A 12,745-nucleotide genomic window follows, 5' to 3' on the forward strand; every position below is an offset into this window, starting at 1 on the left:
GAGAGACCCTAAGAGATTCCTGAGACATAGACTTACAGTTCGAGAACTTTTATTTTCCCTATTGAGCCCATCAAAGGGTTTCATCTTGGGAGGACAGGACATTGGCTGGCAGGAACCCTATTCTTTGGTTGATGCTATTTAATGTGCCGTCTGTGGCTGATAAATGCCCTTCACAAGCCCTGGCTGGATGATTCATCTGGCTCTTTGCTAGCTCAGCTCCCCAGACAGGCGTTCAGTGCCTGCTAGGAATGAATGGTAGGAACAGGTGTCGCTGTTTTGTTTGTATCAGGTTTCAAGTTGGGAGGGGAGTCACTGGTGGGTGTGGGCCTAACTGACTTGAAGGAAAGAGAGAGAGAGTGTTTGGGGTATAACACGAGAGAGGGGTTAATTTGGGAATAGGTGTGGTATACAGGGTGCCTCATTGGACTTCTGAACTTTTTCCTGAGCTAAGAGAGTTTTTGTCTGCTCTGGCCCTGGAATTGCCCAGGCTGCTTTTGTATTTGAAAAGCAATGGGCTGGGATTATAATTGAATCTTGAGATACAAAAGCCATTCTAATGCTTCTGGGGTAGCTAGATGGATCCCCCTTGTGCCACACTGTATGCGTGAGTGGGACAATTGTCTGATGTATCGCATGGTTTATACCTCATCACAGTCACAATTTGGTTATTCTTTGATTTTCCATTTGTGGAGGAGATACCCACACCTTCTGTGTGTTTTCTGAATGTGGCTGGGTGCAGTCCACTGCCTCTGGGGAAGGCAGAACCCCGGGACTTTGTTTGTTAGATCTTCAGTCAGGTCTTTGTTTTGAGATGTCACAAGCATCGCATGATTCAAGCCAGCAAGAGCTAGTGTTCTTTCCATTGGCCTGTAGTGTTGATGCATGGATCCAGAAGGGTTTCTTGGAGTTGAGTCAAGAGAGTAGCAATTACTTGAGGTCTTGGTGTATCAACAGGTCTGGAGTGGCCAGGGTCTTGTACTCCCAAACAACCGCAGCGTCCCGTGTGATGTACCCACCATACTGAAAGCCGCGGTATTGGCATTGATTTGAGAGAGCCGCTAACAAGGCACATGTCTTAGGTGACTCTGCTGTCCACATTGGTGATGACTTTTGTGGGCTTTGCTGGAATCTCGTGGTTGGCATGTCAATCATAGACCTCTGTCAAGAGATTTTGGCTCTGCACATGGGGCTGGGCACTTCGGATCCCATTTGGAGACCGAGGGGTGAAAGCTAGTCCTTTCTTAGGATCCGACCATTACCATGTGCAGTTTGAGGTCAGGGCCAATCCATGTTCCCTTCAGATCCAACAGAGGTTGATGGACCCTGCTAGGTTTCAGGTTTTTCTACAGGAGAATACTCCATATCTAGTGGCTCACTCTAGCAATGTGCCAATAGGGTATTATGATCACTTTTGTCCTCACCCATTAGTACTGAGTCTCCAATGCATCCTCTTTCTTTGCATCATCTGCTTAGATCATTTTGGTGTACATGTGACCTACACCAGATAAAATATACGAAGTAGGTGTTAGGGCATCAGGCACAGAAACTGCACACTGTTCCATTGCATCACTGAGAATGTCTGAGCTGCCATGTTGAGGCTGGAATGGAGACAGAGCTTTTTCTCAACCTTCGCATTCATCTGGCGTAACTGTCCCAGGTGGTTGAAGCCTGGTGGTTCTCGGTTGCCTGCATTACAATGCTGTGAAGAATTTCCTATTTACTGAACAGTCAAGTTTGATTGGATTCAAACTGGGTGGGTTGCTTTCAGGGAGCATACTTGTGTCTGAAAGTCGCTGATGTCCTTAGCTCCCCATCAGGAAATGGAGACAATTATGTCCTACCGCAGAGAGGTGTTGCAAAGATAAAGCCATATTGATGAGCCACTCAACTGTTACAGTGATAAGTACAGAACTAAATGGATGCCCACGCCTCTTTCTGTGAACCATCATGGCAGTTGAGATCAGCTATGCACATGAGTTAACAGTCTGTAGATTTTAATTATCTGGGGAGGGAGTGGCTTGTTCTCCGCGAATGGCCCTCAGCTTCACTTCAACTGGTCTGACAAAGCCTAAGTTTGTTGGTGCAAGATCCATTTTTTTACTCAGCCTCTTGAGGTTGAGTTAAAGTGGGTTAGAGGTGGTGGTTCTGTTTTGTTTTGGGATCTTGTCTTTTCTTCTGTATTAGTATAGTATTTTACTGAATTATGAGTTTGTGTCTTGAGTAATATAATTGGTTTCATTTTGTGAATAGAAAATTTAAATAATTCTTGACCTGAGGTTTTTGACATTTTTATGCTGATGTGCATTGGGATTTTTTTTACACATACAAGTTTGTACTTCATTTGTTTAGCTGCACGTAAGCCTGAAGAACAACACCTCACAGATGATGACAGATTCCCGGAAGAAAGTGGCCAAAAAGAAGGTGAGAGTGCTGGAATATAATATATTTGTACTGGCCACACTGCTATCGTTAATGGTCTGTTAGCATTTCTAGTACAAACACTTCTGTCTAGGGATTTATAAATCATCTGTAAAAACTGCTCCAGGCTGGAACCTGGCATACAAAGGGCCTCATCTGCCTCGTGTCACAATTGACTTCATTGTGAGCAGGTTCGGTCCCAATGTCTCAGCTGAGGAGCAAATAAAGTTTAAAAAAAAATTCATACAGATCTGCTCCACTGGAATTTTGAGTTATAAATCGGCCTACAGATAGAAATGTAGATGTAGGAATTGCCAGGCTGGATCAGACCCAGCTTTGGTGCTGATCTAGTTCAGAGTGCCGTCTCTGGCAATGGCTGGTACCAGATGCTTCACAGGAAGAAAGCCCATAATGGATGATTGATTACAGAATACTTGCCCATGGGGAAAGTTACTTCTTGACCTTATAAATCAGAGGTTGTCTGATGCCCTGAAGCATGAGGGTTTATAGCCCTTCTAATTTTTATCTTACCTAATGTAACTATAGATGGTCTCATTATTCATAGAAATATATTCATAGAAATACAAACGCTCCCTTTTGAAAATTCTAATAATTATTAGTATTAGATAAGAAAAATATTTACAGCTACATTGGGTGACTTGGCACAAAAGTACAGGACCACAATGAGCTTTGTCCTTTCCTGAAATGTCTTATGCTATAATTGGACAGAGTTTAACTCTATTAATGTTTAAACCAGAGACCGGTTTTTCTCTTCCACATGAGCAGGCGTCTGTTGATACTATCATAAACATTTAAAACAACTAAGATTAAAAGAGGTACAGACACACTACAGCATAGCCTCAATATGCACCAGGTCTTGGGAGATGCTTGAAACCCCTGGCTAATCGGGAGTACTGTAGACTCAGGTGACATGCCTGGCCCATTTTGTGAAACAGATCACTTCAAGTTTTCCAGTTCATCTTTATGTGTTGCTTGTTTGCAAATGTAGCTAGACTCCAAGGCCCAGTAGCTTGCAACAAGATTTCCTATATGAATTACCACTGAATGCCTAGCATACACAGAGAGAGGCATCACAGAAAATACTGTAGGGAGAGAACTTTCTCTGATTTCGCTCTCTTCCCCCCCACACACACACACTGGTAGTTGAACAGTAACTCAAATACAGTTTTTGCTCTGTCAAGATGTAATTATTTGCTTCTCTGTTTCTGCAAACAGTAGGTGGGTGGGTTAAGATGCTAGTATTATTGGGCCTTATTCTTCTCACACTTCTGTTGGGTTTTCACCTGTGTAACTTCATTGACTTCAGTGGAATTATGCCTGATTGGCTAAACTGTTTGCAGAAAAGTGTATTAGAACAATCTGTGTGCAAATTAGTTGTTGTGAGTAGACATGGATTTTTATAAATTTGCTCATTATTCAAAATTGTTTGAGTAGGTCCTACAAACTATTGATATGTGACCTCGTGGTCTCCTTCATGTGAATTAGCACAGGCAGGCTGAGTCCATGGAACAATGACACTGGCATGAGCACAGTAACAGCAGGTGTACTGATTACTGGAAGAGAGTACAGAGATGGCTCCCATCCCCTCCTGCTGCAACTGCTGACTTTGTCCCCTTCAGGCAGGAAACACCCACTGCCTTGACCTTCCTCCCAGAGTTCCTTCCAGACTCCAGAGTTCTTTCTGTCTGGGTCAGAGCCACACCTGTTAGGAGCTGAGTGTCTGTGGAGGTGTCAGCCAGCACAGTGAGGGCAGGCCTGATGCAGCTGCATCGCTGTAGCGCTTTAATGAAGATGCTCTAAGCCGACAGGAGAGGTGGCAACTCTGTGAGAGGTGGTAACTACCGTATGTTGATGCGAGAAGCTGTCCCACTGACGTAGTGCTGTCTGAACTGGCACGTAGGTTGGTGTAACTACGTCACTCAGGGGTGTGTATTATTCACACTCCTGAGTGACGTAGTTATACCGAAGTAATTCTGTAGGGTAGACCAGGGCTAAATTTATTACACTATTTTCTGCCAATGGATTCCTGATAACTATTGCCTTTGAATGTCTTTTGCTACTCACTATTCACCTTGTACTGTTTGTTACCTGAATGGATGACCTTGCCTTTATAAATTACTTATGTTCCTGCCCAAAATGAATTTTATTTCTCCATGAAGAAATTAGGGGGAAAGGGCAGGCTTGGGCTGCATTTCAGAGCCCTGCAGAACAGGTGTGGTTCTGAGACAGCAATTTAGGTGCCCCATCCTAGATAGTTCCATTAATTCATGTATTAATCAGTAGTAAGTTTCCTCTTTCGGTCTATGATTGCTGGTACTTTGTAACAAAATGTTAGTTTTGTCTCCTAATGTCTAAATTTTCCCCTTTGTGAGTTTGAGAACATTATTCCTTCTACTGTCTTAATCCCCACTGATAGTATGTGGATAAAAATGTACACCTGTTATATACATGCACTGACCTGACTAGGCTAGGCTATGTTCTCTGTGAGGAGAGACAGAGGCAAACCAAGACAAAAGGGATAATTTTTAAATGTTTAGAACTTTATAAGGGAAAACCCCAAAATTGTACCAGGCGCATAAATAATATAGAACATTACCAACTACTTACTACTGATAATAATAAACTATAGATTACCAACACATTAACCATTGCAAGCTTGTACATACTACTCTTCCTTACTCTGTGCAGTTAATACCAAATGCATTGTTATTGAAAAGAACAAAGGAGATATAAGTGACTTCAGAGAAGAATCAACTTTTCCTCTACTTGGCTGTAAGTCCTGTTCCACCCTTGCTGTCCTGTTCTTTGCTTCTCTTCGGCGTATAGTGCTCCTTACATTCGATGTTCCTGTGGCTTTTTCTTTACAGTTTATCCACAAGAAGGATTTCTTCACCTAGTGGGCCCTCACCTGTCCATTAGGTGTCTTTGAACTCTGTTCTTTCAATAGATGTTCACACAGTTATTCTCTCTGTTCATTTACTTTATGTCCTTTGTGCTTGCGCTTCTCATTAACTGTTTTCAGAATCTGTTTTCATCTAACAGCTTTTTGATCAATTCCCTTTTTCACCAATTGGTTTTTCCCTTGCTTTGCTTCTCTCCGTCTCCCTCTCTTCCCTCCTCCCCCACGGTATATCTGTAAATTTTATTTCCCTCGGCTTCCCCTCTCTAATAGTGCCTGCTTACATACCCAGATCTATGCTTTCTCTGTTTCTCCTAACCTAAAACCTTTCCTGTTTTCTTTCTTTTCTCCTTCTTACTTCCCTACTTACATTCTCCTGTCCTTCATTTATTATTCACCCCAGCTCCTGTTCACCTGCTAACTCAGCACCTCAATTCTTCTCCTTCCCTCCTCCCCCTCTCACAACATTTTCCAACTACCCTCTTTGGGCAGATTCCAGGCCCCTTCTTTCTGGCACTGGCTCTCTCCCCCTCCAGGGCAGCATTCTGAGCTGCTGCATCACAGCTGCTGCAGGTACTAGTGCCCGGGTCAGGGTTACTACATACACATGGTTTGAGGGGCAGGCCTTTGGTTGTTTTGGTGGGATCAGCAAAGTTGATAGACCTGCGTTTTAAGCCAGTGGAGATCATTCCCTGGTGTTCCAAACCAGAGAGTTTGCTCTGAAGAACCTGGCTATATCTTTAACACTGATAATGCTGAGCAAATCCCTTCCCTTCTCCGTTCCCCAATTTCTCTATCTTTAAGATGAGGATAATGATACTTGCCTTTCTTTGTAAAGAGCACTTTGCATCCCTAGATCTCAAAGCCACGTAAGAGCAAAGTATTACCATTAAGACATTGTATGAGAAACTCTTTATGACACGTGAACAATTTCCCAGTGACATCCACTGTAAACTCTGAGAGGAATCCACAGAGCTGCTTTCAAAACAGTTTCCACACAGATTATCCCAGCCAGGCCGTGCAGTCATGACAAAATTGCATAGTCAGCATTGTCATGGTCACTGCAGACAGATCTAAACTATTCACCATAGATTGTCATGGTCACTGCAGACAGATCTAAACTAATCACCATAGATGCCTGACCTTTGTCCATTGCTAGGAGGGAATCCTAAACGAAGAAGACAAGTCTCTGTGCTGGACCCAGCGCAAAGCCCCAAGAGATTGAGGAAATCTGAGGATTTCTGATGGCTCTGAAGTTGCCTCACCATCACCATGGTTCCAAAATGCCACACTGGAGCTGGCTGGAAGTTGGGATTTCCAGTTCATGAGAAATCTCAGCATTTTGAAGTTTCTCATGAATCAGGAATTCTGATATGATTTCAGTTCAGATAGGAAATGAAACTAGCTCCCTGGGATGGCAGCTGCAGAGTGAAATTGACATTCTTCATAGCTGTTGTGAAACTGACAAGAATGTCTTTTTCCATTAGCGTCTCCCAGGGCACATCTACACTGGGCGAAGAGACCTGTGGCAGGGCCGTGGCTGGCCCAGGTCACCTGACTCAGACTTGGGCTGCAGAGCTAAAAAATTGCTGTGTAGATGTTCTGGCTCAGGCTGGAGCCTGAGCTCTGAGACCCTTCCCCCTCACAGAGTGCCATAGCTCAGGCTGCAGCCTGAGCCTGAACGTCTATACAGCTGTTTCAGCCCCAAGCCCGAGCCCTGCAGGCCTAAGTCAGCTGACCTGGTCCAGTCGTGGGTGTTTTATCCATGTGTAGACGTACCCTAAGGGTTTGATGCTCTGGAGCAGCTGGCCCAAGATTCTGGAAGCTCTGGGCAGTCAGTGTCCTGGAGCCACAGCCCCTGGGTGGCTGTAGGAGGACCCCCAGGCTCCCAGCTGCGTGGCAGGGAGCTTGGAAGCCCTGAGAGCCCACAAGTTTTTCAGGCTCCCTGCTGCAGAGCTAGGAGCCGAGCCCCAGTTAGTTGACTCTCCCAGGGCTTTCAGGCTTCTGGCTCCATGTCAGGGAGGCTGGAAACTCTGGGGTTGTGGGGCTACCCCAGGGCCATGGACCCTAGGAGCCTGGAGTCCCCTGTCCTGGGGCAGATGGCCATAATGGAACTGACATAACCGAGACAGCCCGTCCATTCTGGCTGCATCCCGGGGCTGCCCTATGTGCCACAGCGCTGCCCAAAATGGCCCCTCCGCCAAAGCATCCATCTCACCACTTTGTTCCCTATGCTGGGGCCTGAGAGAACGTCATTGGAGGACAGCCTAAAGGCTGCACTCTGCAGTGCCTAGGCCAGGAGAATTCTCCTCCACTCAGAATGGGGAGGGGGCTGTAGTGCTCCTTTACACCACTCCAGCCCTGCTAAAGAGGGGCTGGTGCGAGTATCAGGATCTCACCCAGAGCCCATGTCATGTAAAATGAGAGGATTTGATTAGGAATCTTTAAAACATGGAACCCAAAATGCCATTGTTAGCTGGTCTGTAGAATAGAACTACACTTTAAAAGGTCCCCTGGCACTTCTGGTAAGAACAGGGGTTTGCTCAGGTACGATAGGCCAAAATTTCCCCTCCTTACACAACTTGTATAACATGTTGTGTGCTAACTAGTTGCCACTCTCCACCCCAGAGGTGGCTACATTTTAGTAGCTATGTAGTTTCTGAGGTGCTTTGTGATCATTCAAGCATGAGAAATCTAATGTTTGAATGTAAATGTAAAATAGTAACAGCTCCCTTTGTCCAAATTATTTCATATAAACTGTGCAGGAAATGGCCAAGTGCAGCGGCGATGATCAAGGGCATTTGCTGGGGACTGAAAAGTAGGAGAGGTTGGTGGGTTCATTAATCCCAACTGGTAACCAGTCCCCAGCAGGTGGCCGGGGTAGAAATCATAGTTGCCATTGAAACTGTTAGTGTTCTGTACTTCTGAAGTTTATATCATTGTCTTTCCCCTTTCAGGTGAAGCAGCAAAGTCGGAGGAGATACAACAAGATGTACAAGTGAGCCTCCAAGACAGTAACGAAAGCCAAGCTGAGAAAGGTGTGTGTAGCTGTCAAATTTTGGCCAGAATTGAGGCACAGAAGTGAGGGAATGAGCCGCCAGAGAGAGAGAGAAGCCCAGGGTTGTAAAGATAGAAACAGGGTCCATGGGAGGGGATGAAACTATCACTGTTTCAAAGCGGAGTGGGAAGGAGGGTTTGGGCTAGACCTACAAAGAGGGGCTTAGGTGCCTGTAACTAGGGTTTAGGCACCTAAGTCCTGGTTTTAGATATAATACCTATGAGCATGCCTAGCTCCACTCAGAATGGGTGTGGGGAGGAAGTGGCAGTGTCCTTCTTAATAACCTTTAGCCCCGTGGTTAGGGTACTCACCCAGAACGTAGGAGACCCTGGTTCATTGCCCGCCTCTGTCTGCCACCTATAGGGCACCTACGCCATCTGACACTAGAAGAGGGGTTCTTCTTCTAGTGCTTGCTCATATCCATTCCCATTAGGTGTGCGCGCCGCGTGCAAGGCCGTTGGAAAGCTTTTCCCCTAGGAGCATCCGTCGGGTCAGCTGTGGAGCCCCCTGGAGTGGCGCTTCCATGGCGCTCAATATATGACCCTGCCGACCTGGTGCCCCCTCATTTCCTTCTTACCACCCGTGATGGTCGTTGGAACTGTGACGTCTTGCTCTGCAAGTTCTCCACGTTTCCCTAGCGCTGTAGATAGTTGTTGTTTGCTTTTGTTGGTAGTTCTTTGTTTTTGTTGTAGTTAGTGGTAGTTGGGTTGGGGGGTTTACCCTCCACCCCGACTGTTTTCTTCGGGGCTCACATGTCCAAGTCCCCAGGATTCAAGCCCAGCACGTCCTGCTCTATGCCCGTGCCTATGGGCAACCCCCATCACTCTTGTCTAAAGTGTCTGGAGGAGGCTCACCAAGCCGAGAAGTGCAGGATCTGCAAGGGATTTCGTCCTCGGACTAAAATGGAGTGGGACTTTTGCCTGAAGCAGCTCCTTATGGAGGCGGCTCTTAGGCCCCAGCCTCCTTCAGCGCGGCAGGACCCGGCACCAAGCTCTTCGGTGCACAGCACCAAGGCAGCACCTCGGATGGACTCTGGGCAAGACCCACGGCACTGCCACTCCCCAGCACCAAAGCCGGCGACATCAACCTGGCACTGGAAGCCGGAGAAGGGTGGCTCTCCTTCGCAGAGACTCGCCCCCCTGGCCAAGACACTGGTGTGTCCCGGAGGGGAGCTCCCGGGAGCGAAGGTCATGGACGCGGCACCGTCGACTTCGGCCCCGCTGGGTGACCCGTTGAGTCAGGTGCTGCTTGACTCCCCAACCCACAGCATTGTGGAAATGCAGCTGCCTTCCACCCCGGACACCTCTGCGGCTGTGAGGGACCTCATCACCATGACGGCACCGGGGTCTCCTCTGCTCCATGCCAAGTCTCCGGTGCCTCAGCAGATGGCACCATCTCGAGGCAAGCTGGCGTTCATCTGGCCATCGGCACCACAGGCTCTGTTGGACGAGCCTTAGTACTGCTCCTGGTCCTGGCACTGCTCAGAGTCCTGGCACCATTCCCCATCGCAGCGCCGGTCGTACTTGCGGCACCGCTCCCGATCGCACTGCCTCTGCCACTGCCTCTGAGCATGCCAAGCTCTACTCAGAATGGGTGTGGGAGGAAGAGGCAGTGTCCATCCTCATAAGCTTTAGCCCAGTGGTTAGGGTACTCACCCAGGATGTGGGAGACCCTGCTTCAGTGCCCGCCTCTGTCTGCCACCTGTAGGGCACCTAAGCCATCTGACACTAGAAGAGGGGTTCCTGGCTGTGGATTGCAAGCAGGGAGAGGCGGCCTCCCTGCTGCCTGGATGTATGTGCCAAATCCATGAGAAGGGTGTGGCTTAGGATACAGCCCTCTCTCCCCATCTCCCATTGGCTAGCTTAAGCCCCTCCACACCTAGCTTGCTGGCTTTTGTCGATCCCATTCTTGAATTCTCCCCATTCATTGTATAGGATCCCTGGGTGCCTAACTCAGCGTCCTTTGATCCCATCGTTGTTTCAGTGATTTTTCTAGGCCCCTAAAAGTTAATGTTTGCACCACTGCATGTTGCCACCCCTCCGTTCCTTTGTGGCTCTGGCCCTTACAGACGGGAGAAGGGGAGGAGAGGGGGTTTCTATTGCTGAGAGAGAAGTGGCCTGTTGCTCAGCAAGGGAATGAGGGGGAAGGGAGCATGAAGGTCAATGATGGTGAAGCTGGGTGTGGGGACTAGGAGAGGAGGTTTGAAGGCAAGTTTCTTGCAAAACAAGAAACAAGACAATTCTACAGGAGGTGCCTATCGTACAGTGCTGCACATTCTTTGATTTTTTTCAGCCTGTCTCTGCTTCCCTCTCTGCTCTGGTGTGTTCATGTGGTTACTTGCTGATGTGCTTCCGCTCTGTGTGTACAGGGCATTTTTGGAGCATTATTACCCTGCTCGTTACCCTGTCGCTTTCACCATCCATTCCACAGATGGAGCTAAAGCAGTGGTTCCCAACCTTTCCAGATTACTGTACCCCGTTCAGATGAGATGAGCAGACTCCCAAATGTAGTCTTCTCTTTAGTGCCAGGCCTACCAATCATATCCGTTACGGGGCTTACATAATTCTTCAGTGTGAGGATGGAGGGCAAAATTCAATCACTGTAATCCCAAGGGAGGTGGAAAGATCAGTCTGAATTCTTGCTCATGTGGATGGAAGCTCCATGAAGGCTTATGAAAATGGGTTGAACAGTGGAAGCACCACTAGTTAAAAACAGATGTGTGTAGCTTTCAGTCAAAAACAGCTCAAATGGTTGAGGGCCGTCCCCTTTCAAATCACACCCTAACTTTTTTTTACATTGTCACTTCTATAGAACCATCAATTGAACTAGTACTTGAGTGGAATAAATTCTGATTATATTTAATTTTTATTTTTTCACAGGATGCCACAAGAAAGAGGGAAATTTATTCCACACATGGACGAAAAAAATTAGAGGGAACATTGATCGGGTCAGATCGGGCCAGACACACAAGACAGGTGCTCCTCCACCTCTCTTCAGAACACACTGGGGTTAGACAGACAGGCACTCAGTCCCTCACCCTTCCCTGTTGGCTTGAAGCTTCCTGCAGCTCTGAGAGGATCTGTCATGGGGCCTGTCAAACAGAATGGGACCCAGGTGCTGGCTCCTCCCCCACCGCTGCTCCTTATCCCTCCTCCCTGCTTGCTCAAGGCCTTCTGCTGTCCCCAGCACCAAGAGGAGCTGTTCTAGGTGCTGGCTGTGCTCCTAGCCATGTGAGATGCGAGGTAGGTACCAAATTAAAGGGAATATTGCGCACAAGCTAAAGGGAAGGTGAGTTACCATACAGTCTACCCCAGCCAGGCTCCACAGTTGAGACAAAACCTTGTAGTCAACAGCATCAAAGTTACTTGAGCTTTGTCTATTGCTCGGAGGAGACCCAACCAGATCCTGAACAAAGCCACGAGAGGATTCCAGATGGCGCCGAAGTTGCCTTGCTGTCACCATTAACACAACCTTGCCCCAAACACCACCTTAGAGAAAGGATGATAATTAGCAACACTATCAACATCAAGCGAGATTTTTTTTTTTTTTTAGCACGTTTGTGTTTGAGGGAATCTAGCCCCCCTACACTCAGGTATGGAGGCACCAACAATGGATCCAGTACTTCCCCCCTTGATTTCACTATCCGTGAGGTGTACAGGGTACAGTTAGCAGGCAGCAGCCCAGCACCTGTCATGAGCTCAGGCTGGCTGAAATGCAAAGAGATGATATGGTGTGTCTCTCTGCTGGACACTCACCTGCCCCCACAGATGCACTGGCAGCTGAATCTGAGCGGTCATGTCAGCACAAAACTTTTCTCTGCTTTAAGGCAACCGAGGACCTTTCAGCCTACTGTACTCCCCGGCTGCTTGATGGCTCCTTTAACTTCTGCCATCAGCTGTGGGTTCTTACCACTTGCTGAGGAGTTGAAGATACAGGGAGGGGAATAGGAACTGCTGAGCAGGGATAAAGCCTGCTGTGCCCTAGCCAGAATGCTTAGGGGGAAGGAGGGGAAAGCTGCTTGGTTTGTGCTGCCAGGCATGGAGATCGCCTCTGTCTTTAGAGAAGTTATTCTCTGTGGTGGTTGTCAGATCCAGAGTAGTGTGGAAGGTAATGGGCTTGATTCTTCGCTGTCTTGCCCCTTAGTGTAGTCATTTGCATCTGTGCAAAGTGCACGTAAAACACAATCCATCAGAACGAATAGAACTTTACATCCACTGTGCACAGGTGTAAGTGGTAGCACGAGGTGCAGAGCAGCAGAGAATCAGGTCCCAGAGTAGATTGGCTGCTTAGGCTTTCTAGAGGCAGTAGATAGGAGACTGCAAAATTAATAAAATTATAATTTATTCTTA

General features: G+C 47.3%; 1 long non-coding RNA gene across 1 annotated transcript; it reads left to right on the forward strand.

Moving 5' to 3' along the window:
- Positions 1-2,347: 2,347 nt before the first annotated feature.
- Positions 2,348-11,458, forward strand: LOC112112534. The gene is made up of 3 exons (XR_002908608.3): positions 2,348-2,421; positions 8,296-8,376; positions 11,276-11,458. It is a non-coding gene; the product is annotated as an uncharacterized LOC112112534 (long non-coding RNA).
- Positions 11,459-12,745: the final 1,287 nt, after the last annotated feature.

The sequence above is a fragment of the Terrapene carolina genome, unplaced genomic scaffold (genome assembly GCF_002925995.2).
Source record: "Terrapene carolina triunguis isolate 2854851 unplaced genomic scaffold, T_m_triunguis-2.0 Scaffold242, whole genome shotgun sequence".
NCBI lineage: Eukaryota > Metazoa > Chordata > Testudines > Emydidae > Terrapene > Terrapene triunguis.